The sequence below is a fragment of the Alligator sinensis genome, unplaced genomic scaffold (genome assembly GCF_000455745.1).
Source record: "Alligator sinensis unplaced genomic scaffold, ASM45574v1 scaffold250_1, whole genome shotgun sequence".
NCBI classification, from domain to species: domain Eukaryota; kingdom Metazoa; phylum Chordata; order Crocodylia; family Alligatoridae; genus Alligator; species Alligator sinensis.
This window is the reverse complement of record NW_005841888.1, coordinates 4,280,495-4,290,233: the sequence shown is the minus strand read 5'-3', so window position 1 is coordinate 4,290,233 and position 9,739 is coordinate 4,280,495. Positions and strand designations below refer to the sequence as shown.

The following is a 9,739-nucleotide window of genomic DNA, read 5'->3' as shown; positions in this document are numbered from 1 at the left end:
ACTCACAGCTCTTTCCCCTCCCCTCACAAACTCAGACTTACCTGCTTGGGGGAGGGCAGAGTATGCCTATACTGATCACATATGAATCGCATATACGTGAATTTACCTCACATATAACGAATTTCAGGTACAAAAGGGTCATTGCATAAGAGTGAATTTGCATAAATCAAACCCGCATAAATCAAGGGAAACCTGTAGTTTAGATTAGACAGATTACCGGTAGACCCGTTAGGGCTCTTGATAGTATTTGGTTCACTGTTAATGAGCAAAAAGGGTAATATAATTCATTTGATTGTAAATCATTAAAAACATTTCCCTTTTTTTTTTTTTTTGGAAAGTTCTCTGGGGAGAATTATCAGATATAGAACTATAGATTCTGTGCCCTTCATAAATTCTAGTAAATTTTAGTAAGGTCCACAATATTATTAATTTAATAAGATTTTTTCAGTAGAAAGGTATTTTCAGTAATATCTTTGACAGGTTTAGAATTTAGCTGCCTGATGCTTTTAAGTAAATATGACAGAATTAGAGTGTTTAAAAAAGTATTTCTTATATGAACGTTGATGGCATTTGTCTGTAGATAATAGAAATGAGAAAATAGAAATTAAAAAATGATGTAATTTCTTGATCCCTTACTGCATTAAGGTTTTATCACTTTGAATATAACCTAAGATGACCGTAGCAGGTAATTCTGTAATACACAGTTGGTAACTGAGTAGAAAGCAGACTTGCATTTGAAGTCAGCAATCAATAGCAGCATGTGCAGGCAGCTAAGCAATTTATGTGCATGAAAACGTTTTAAAAAATAGACATTGCCATGGTCTGAAACTTAACTAACATTGTTAATAGAATCTCATTTTCCATTCAAGAAAATTTTTAAAAGCCCAGCTTAAAAAACAAGCAACAGTAAAATCAAACTGTTTGTGTATTTTCGGAAACAGGTTGTTACTTTAAAATTAGATTTACATCTGGAGTTTGAACAGTTTAAATTTTGTGAATGCTCTGCACCATGGCATTTGTTTGGACCCTTATCCAGTATCTCCCTTCCATTAATATGGCTCATAATCAAGACACTTCACACATTCTGATTTTCCTTTGTTTTGTAAAGTTTCTTGAAGGAGAGACTCTTAAGAGAAAGAAGAATCTGGAATGAAATAACTCTAGCAAAAGAAAAACGTTTTAAATGATAATTTCACATCCCTGCACATATTATTGCTCATTTTGCAGAACAGAATGTAATTATGCATGCCAGAACAAAAGAGTGAAACCAGGATAGACAGCAGGGCTTACAGAGGACAGAAGAGTAAGCACAGACTATGGAGTATTAGAAAACTATAGTAAACAATTAGAAAAATAGATACTTGAAAGACACTTGAAAATAAGAATGTGTTTGATTAAAAGAACACGTGTATAACATGTTACAAAACTTATACTCTTGTTTCTTGTGCATAGTGAAAAGTTTTTGGATGATTCTTTCACAAAGGTATCAAGAGCTTAGAATCACATACCAAATCACAGCCCTTATATTTTTATAAACTAATTTCTTGTATAATACTTTTTCCATTGCCATAATGTACAGAGAGAATAGCATCAGGTGTTCTATGCTTATTGAATCCCAATTAGCAAAGCTATCAATTTTAAATCATGATAAAAATGGTGAAAATCAAGGTGGGCTCTTTCTTAATTACAGTAATTAAACATGGAACTGATTCAGCAAACATTTAGACACGCTATTATATATCACATCTGATATGTTATACGATTGTTTGCATCGTCCACTTGTTGTATATATGGCACCTTTAAGGCCAGAGATGAACCTTCAGTTCAGTCTCTCGTGACAAGACTACAATAGCATCATCTTAGATGGAGGAAGCTCTGTTTACTTTTTAATAGAGAAAAATGGCTACCTTGACACTAGATGTAGTCCGAACCTGGAAAGAAGTTCTTGTCATAATGATGGAACTCCAGTATAGTATGCAACTGTAACTGACATTTTATTACCCCAAAGAGAATTTTCTTTTCCGTGATCTTTTTTTTTCTTTTACCCTAAAGCCTCAATTGAGAAAGCATCCCTAGTTAGGTCAGCATTTATGTATGCTCTTAACTCATATGTAATATGAGTTAACTACATGCTTAAAATTAAGCATCTTTATTTGGATTTTAGATCCAACTGCCAAGTATAAACTTTCTTTAGATCCCTCCTTAAAGGACCTATTCATTGACTTTTATTACAATAATTTATTTTAATGGGTGCATGTAATTTCCCATGGCATCTGCTTGAGCATTTTGCCTTTTCAGGCGAATTGGGTGCCACTGTCTCCTTGTGGGTTGACAGCTTGCCCTCTAGTGGGAGTCTCTAAGGTCCCCAGGGGTTCTTGTCTGCCACAACTTGACGTTAAGGATTATTGCTAGGAGGAAGTTCTCATGTCCTGCCTTTCCTGGTTCCCTCTTCTATCTCTCGCTTAGGTCTTTGTCTCGGGGCTCTGCCTCCCCTACACCCCACCATATGCCAACCAGAGATGATGTCAGGTCTTGGCTGAGGCTAACTCAATGTCAATCAGCCACGGCTGGGCCTTAGCCCCTATCTAATCTCAATCCCAGTTCGGACAGTGTACTGTCCTTGTTCAAGCTTCACGTCAGCCTGACTTGTCGTTGCATGTACCCCAGGGCTCCATCCTTCAGGGCTCATTCCCTCTCCAGGGGTTACTCATGGCTTTTAATATCCTTCCTCTTTTCCTCTCTCTGCAGGCTCACCACTGTCCCAGTCTCTATCAGCTTCATCTGGGATCCATGACTTTGTGAGAGGTACGTGTTCTGGCTCCTCTGAGCCAGCCTTAGCTGGGCACCCCAACTCTTGACGTTGTTACCACTCTCCCCTGTCAGGGTATTCATTCACTTCCTGCTGCTCTGGGCTCTCAGGAGGCCTCACTTCTGGTCCTTCTTGGACATTGTCTGGTGGGGATTTTATCCCTCTTTCTGAGGGACACCCAGCAAATCGACATCGGGACACATCCACAAAGCGTGCCCATGCTGGCATGGAGGAGCACGTTTGGGCTTCAACATTTTGTGCCCCTTTCCCCCGCCACTCCTACACTGGCACCGCTTGTCTTCTGATGGCGGCATCTCTACCATTATGCCTTTGATCTTCAGCAGCGTTCTGCGGCCACCACTTTTCCCTCTGCTCCAGCACCAGAGGTAAGCTTTGGCTCATGGCGGCATCCCCGCCACAGTGTGTTTTTAAAAAAAGATGAAGCTGTGTACTGTTTACCTATTGCAAAGTGCCCTGTATAAAACTTTTCTTTGCATTCAGCCTAAGTTCACAAGGGCAAAGTCTCTGCTTTCAAATGTTTATGCATTGCCTCACACATAGTTAGCATGTAGCAAATAATAAGTAATTGGAGATAAGTTTGAAATAAAATACCAGCCTAAAAAAAAGCTCAAATGTGGAGGGAACTGCAATCCAGTTCTGAAATTTTGAAATTGGCTGCTAGCCACATAATAAACTGTGCCAAAACCTTGAATCCAAATATACGTGCTTCAGAAACTGGTGGCAACTTAATTATCCAAGCATCATAAGACATTGTAGCATCCATCCCGCCATTTCTAAACAGTTAGTTGAAAATGTGTCAGAGAAGTTTATCGTCTACTAGCCAATTGCCCAACATGAATGACGGAGCATTTCAGGGAGAGCATACATGCCCCCCACAACACACCCTTTGGGGACGGCCACTTAAACCAGGGGCAGGCAATTATTTTGGGCGGAGGGCCACTTACCATGTTTTGGCAAGCTGTCAAAGGCTGCATGGGTAGCTCAGTTCCCTGGCAGGTGCCCCACCCCCTGGTCACCATCTTGTGATGGAAGTCCTGCCCCCTAAACCCTGACCTTTGCCACCAGAAGTCCATCCCCTTGCCCCCGGAAATAAAGTTTTACTCTTGAATATTGTGAGGGGTGCATATAGGTTTGTGGGGGGCTGTGGGTATGTGGGGTGAGGGAGCATGTGGAGGGGATGTGGGTGGGTGTGGGGTTTGTGGGAGGTGGTGTGTGGGGGGAGGATGCCTGGGCTATGTGAGGGGGTGTGCATGTATGACAGTGCAAGGGGAGTGTGGGTGCATGTGTATGGTTGGGAGTGCATGTGGGACTCATCCTATGAACACACTCCCACCCACTCTGCCCCTGGCTGCACACCCACACCCACCCACCCACTCTGCCCATGGGTCCACAACCAAACCCACTCACCCACTCTGTCCCTGGCTGCACACATACACACACACCCATGCTGCCCCTGGCTGCACACCCACACCCACCCACCCATGCTGCCTCTGGCTGCACACATAACACACACCCTACACATACCTGCATCACACCCCCCCACAACACACACCCACACCAGAAATACCCTATCCACGGCTCCATGCTTCCCACTCTGGTGATTTAGCCAGGCCACATGGTATGGACAGTGCTGGTAGGCAGGGAGTGCAATTGCTGGGGGCAGGGTGGGCTGGGTTCCTCAGTCCTGCTGAGGCTCCTCCTGGGTCCTACTGCCCTGTCTCCTATCAGCTTTGACAGGAGCTGGGGCAAGTCAATAGTTTTAAAGCCTAAGGGTTCCCTCCACCTCCTGCTCCCTGCCTGAGGGGTCGGGCCCGTGCAGCCAATTGCTGCCCACCCTCTCTGCAGCGCATATGTAGTTGGCCTCCAGCATTATGGACAGACAGATGGAAGTACTAAGCCTCTGATTATATTAGAATTTTGAGATAAATTAATGACCAAAAAAGGGTATTAAGTCAAGAAATAGAAAATACCATATTAGGAAAAGAAGACCACAAAAGATCTTTGCGTGCTGACTGCAGCAGTTCTTGTTACTTTTGTTCTAAGGTACCTTAGTTAACTGAATAAGGTAGATAGTGTGAATTGCCCAAAGACAAAGTTCCAACTAGGAGAACAAATATGTTGCAATAAAATAATGAGTATAACAAATTTGCTTCATTCTTTTGTTCGGTTAGTCCAACAAAAGAAAAGGGATGACTTTCCAGATTCCTCTTTTATAAGGGGTACCCCTTATTTTAGACAGATATGTTGCTGTGATCTCACTTCTATTATCTTTCACATCAGATATGTTGAATTGCAAATGTTTGTATGTGCTTTTATTGCAGATCTTTTTTAAAGATAAAGAATAGATTCCATGAAATACAAAATTTCCGTACCTATTTTTGTGTCTTGTTTGAGGTATTTTTGCCATACAGATCACACATCAGGTTATGGAGAGGGATGCAGCTAGTATTTCTATTCATTGGAAAAAAATACGCAGTCGCTTATTGTGTGTTGTTATTTGGCTCATAAGTAACATAATTTGTGTACCTACATTTGTTATTTCCAGCTTATAACTTTTAATCTCAGAAGTGTAATAATAAAATAGATGAGCTATAAATATCTGATTCAACATTTACTGATATAGCTATAAATAAATAAATAAATAGAGTTATGCCTGTAATTCCGGTAATAAATTAATATTTAGATCTAGAGGCCTAATGCAGGGCATGATCCTGAAATTCTTACTCTCATCAAATGTTTTTGACTTCCAGCCTTTAGGATTGGGTACACAGATTCTTTTCCATTTGTCTCATTTGGAATGTGATATTTAGTAGAGACTTAAATAACCTAAAAAGCCACTATCTTAGGAAGTTATTGGAGTTTATTAAGTTTGTGCAATAATAATCTATTTTAATCAGAATTAGTAAGTTATCCGAAATGCAATGATGGTTCATGGCAAAGAACTATCCAAAATCTCTCAGGCTAAAAAGATACCAAACTGACACACACAGGCCCCTGCTACATGTTACATATATTAATAAATTAACTGGTCAATTTAGATAATTACTTTGCAGCTACACCTGCAAAGTAATTATCTCATGATAAGAATGACTGTCCAGCTATAAAAAAGAGCCAACCATCTACTAAATTTGTACTTGAAAATGTATAGCAACTCTATAGCTGGTTTAATTTAAACATGTAGCAGGGCCTTCAGTTTTTAAACATTCAGGCTTATATGTTGTTCTCTCTTTGTATTGGAGTTTATAAGATCAAAAGGAGTTATGTGAATATATGAAGGGGAGATAAGTGTTTATTAATGTGAATAAGGTAGGGGAAGAGAGAGAGAGAAGAAGTATGCATGTCCCCCTGGTTTCTGAGGCACTGTAGGGGGACAAGAGGGGAAAAAAAGTATAAATTGGATAAATAGGAGAGGAGGTGGGTATTGTGGAGTGTCCCTCTTGCCCAATGGACTCATTAACAGTAAAAGCCAGTTCTTATGAATGGGCTTCCTACTCATCAGCTGCCCAGTCTCTGCTCCGCTCTCAGCAGCTCTTTGATCTCTTGTGAGGATGGAAGAGATACAAGGTCTGCTTCTCTACTGTAGCGATTACTCTCTTTTCTCACAATTTTCTTAAAGGTTATAGTGGGGATTCTTCATTGAGGAAACTCAACACAAACCATACCATTTTCATTGGTATTTAAGCCTGTCACAGGGAGAGACAAATGGGGGGAGACCCCAAAGCCCAAGGGGGGATCCCCGGGGCCAGAAAACGGGGGAGGAACAGAAAAACCAAAAGTAAAAAAGAACACTTACTTGCAGCAAGACCTGAGGCAAAGCAGGAACACCGGGAAAAGCCTGCATGAGCCATTAGCCATGCTTTCATCCATCCGCGGCCAGCTGGTGACATCAGCAGCAATTACCGGCTGGCAGAGATAAAAAGGACGGCCCACAGAGAGGCGAGGGGGGCGGACGCTGGGAGGAATCCCAGCTGGGGGAGTCAGCTGGAAGTATGGTGTGGAGTGAGAGACAGCGATCCCCAACAGAGGCGGATCCGACACCTCACGCGGCAAGGGAGAAGCCGTCAGCAGTGGCGAAGACAAACCTGCGCTTAGGGCAGGAGCTCCGGTGCAGGGAAAGGCAGGTGAAGGAGACAGAAGCCGGAGAAACTCCGGGACTAGCAGTCCCCACGGAGAAAGGGGAGGCACTGGCCCTCCTTCCAGCTTCCAAACAGGTGGGACGGTGGAGGGACCCAGAGTATCTGAGGAGATGCCCCAGAGAGAGGGGCAACGTTGTGAAGCCCCAGAGAGAGGGCAGCCTTACTGCAAAGCCCCAGAGAGAGGGCAGCATTATTGTGAAAGCCCAGAAAGAGGGCAGTATTATTGTGAAGGCCCAGAGAGAGGGCTGCAGTGTTGTGAAGGCCCAGAGAGGGCAGTATCACTGAGGAGCCCCAGGGAAGGGGAGCACCACTATTGTGAAAGCCCAGAGAGAGGGTGACGATACTGAAGGCCTGGAGAGAGAGCAATGACACCGAAAGGCCCAGAGAGAGGGCGAAGACATTATAAAGGCCCAGAGAGAGGGCAACGATAGCCAGGTCTGTAGGGACCAAGCCATGGGGCTAGGTGAACAAAGAAGGACCCTAGCGGTCAAATAGGAGCACGGGGTGTATCTTGGGCGCACACAGAGTGCACGGTGTCAGTGGTGGTTTTCTTGCGTTTTTCTTTTTGCTTTAGAGCATCTTGTGTTTCCCCATGCCGGAAGGGGCTGAGGCGGAGGGAAGCGAGGAAAAAAGAATAAGGGGCTGTACGCTTATTGATTGAAAGACACTCGTGGTGCACAAGATCGGCCACAGGATCGACAGTGACCCGTCAGGCTGGGTATAGGGTGAGGTAGAGGGGAGGTGGAGCCGCAGTACTGAGCCCCCCCACTGAAGAAGATTCAAAGTCGTGGCAGGCAAGAAAGGGGTGATCTGCGTCATGTGTAAAGACCTCCTCGGAAGACCACCTGCGACGGCAGGGCAGATCCCAGTGAGTACCCGAACCAAAGAGGCACGGAGCAAGATGTTCGAGGCCAGGCGGGCCTACATTCCCCTTTTCAGAGCAGAAGATCAAATGGGATATATGTGGGAAGATAAAAGAGAACAAAAGACACTGTCTGCTCCATAGGTTAAACAGCTATCAGGCAGTAAACTAGAAAAAGGTCTAGTAAAACAGATTTGCAGGTAAAAGAAAGAAACTTAGTGCCCTAAATTATTTAGTTACATTTTTATAAATTGCCAAAATGGCACATATAATATGCTCAAGGCCTCTTTTCTATTGCTTACAAATATAATCTAAGTACAGCAGTAACACGTGCAATAAAATCATAGAAAAACTGGACTGGACAAGAGCTCAAGAGGTCATCTAGTCCAGCCCTTTGCTAAGTGCAGGATCATCCATGTGTGAACAAGTCCAGGCAAGTGTTAGTCTAAACTGCTCTTAAAAGTTTCTGAGGATGGAGAATCCATAGCCTTTCAAAATAATCTATTCCAATGATTTAAAAGTTGTTGTGAAGTTCTTCCTAACAGCCAACATAAATTTCCACTGTTTTAATTTAAAAGTATTATGTCTAATCCTATCCCATGGAGTCACTGAGAAAAGTCTGTCACCATCCTCTTTATAACTACCCTTCACATATTTGAAGGCTGTTATCAAATTTCTCCTCAAATCTTTTCTCCAGACTAAATAATGGCAGTTTTCCAAACTTTTCTAAAAAGTCACATTTTTTAGACCTCTCTCTAATCATTTTATACTCTCTACTCATCTCTCAATTTCTCTTAAATTTTTCTTGAAGTGTGGCATCCTACACTGGACACTATTCCAGGTGAAGCCATCAAGGGGGCAGAAAGAAATGATATTTTTCAAGTGATCTGGCCCATGAAAGTGCTCTACAGCCATGTCATAACTAGGAAACAATGGAATTTGTGGTGGAAGTGTGCTGCACTGTGTCTTCTTTAATCTTGCAGTCCCACCCCATTCTCCGCACGCCTCCCCCTCCTCCCCCCCCCCGTTGAGTGGCATTGGGGTTTCCATCAGCTCCAGTGTTTACCGCTCACCCTTGATTGGCAGGGAGGCAAAAACGGGAGTGCCCAGGGGAAGCTGCAAGATTAAAGGAGCTGCCACACAATGCATTTCTGGCATGAATTCCAGTGGTCCCTAGTCATAACACACGTGTATGGATGTAAAGCACTTTTAAAATGGCCAATCATGGGAAAAATTAACCCTGGTTAAATCAGGAATTACATCAAGGTACTCAAAATCAGAGCACCTTAGGGAACTTGTGTTCCCTCCAAGGTTAATTTTTTGGAAGGGGGTGGTTGGGCTGATGCTATCAGCCCAGCCCTGCCCTCTGCACTGCCAGGGAAGGAGAGGGAGTTCCCAGCATCTGAATGACCAGATCCTAGGGGGAGGGGGTGGAGAATGGCCCCCCCTCACCTTGTGGACCACCCCCCCAGGTACCCTGGTTGTGATATTGGGGGAAGCTGCATCAGGACCATGTGGTGAGGAGGCTCCATCCCCCCCCCACCAGCTCTATCCAGAAGCAGCCAAAAGCAGCCAGCACAGAGCTCCAAGCTGCTGAATGGCCAGAGCTGACCAGCCAGGGTAGGTGGGGGGTAGGGTTCAAGGTGAGGGGGCTCCATTCTACCTTCCACTTCCCCTCACCTCTGGCCATTCAACACTGGGAGCTCCCTCCCTTTCCACCTCCCTCCCTCGCTAACAGTCCCAGAGCTGAGGGTCAGGGCTGGTGAGAGGGGTGGTTTGGCAGCCTCCTTGGAGGCTGTTGGAGCATCTCCACCTGCTAACCAGGGCCAGTGTAGGCTGATTTCAGCCCCTCCCCCTCCTGACCCAACAGGAAAATGTCTGTTGGGTCCGGGGGGGGGGGGGGGGGGGGGG

General features: G+C 44.2%; 1 long non-coding RNA gene across 1 annotated transcript in view; it reads left to right on the top strand.

Annotated features, from left to right (window-relative positions):
* Window positions 1-9,739, top strand: part of LOC112549281 — a 53,264-nt gene that overhangs the window by 6,657 nt on the left and 36,868 nt on the right. The window contains exon 2 of the long non-coding RNA XR_003092666.1: window positions 2,749-3,195. This is a non-coding gene — a long non-coding RNA (uncharacterized LOC112549281). The remainder of the gene's footprint in view (window positions 1-2,748; window positions 3,196-9,739) is intronic.